Raw genomic sequence first — 265 nt, 5'->3', positions numbered from 1 at the left:
CCCTTTTTTTTAGGGACAACCTTAAAAACAAAAAATAAATATTGTTAGTAAAAATTTGAAGTTAAATTAAAATAATAATAAAAAATTAAAATTTTAGAAAATTTACCTCCTCGTAAATCTTATCCACTTCAAGTGTGGATAAGGTGACGGGTAATTCGTCGGTATACTGCTGGGTCAGCTGGGTTTGGCAGTCTTCAACCCGAGCAACCACGTCGTTGTAGATTTGCTCGGACTTGCCATCTACAAATACGCCCGCCTTGTTCTT

The sequence above is a fragment of the Brassica oleracea genome, chromosome C9 (genome assembly GCF_000695525.1).
Source record: "Brassica oleracea var. oleracea cultivar TO1000 chromosome C9, BOL, whole genome shotgun sequence".
Lineage (NCBI taxonomy): Eukaryota > Viridiplantae > Streptophyta > Magnoliopsida > Brassicales > Brassicaceae > Brassica > Brassica oleracea.
This window is presented reverse-complemented; position numbering follows the sequence as displayed.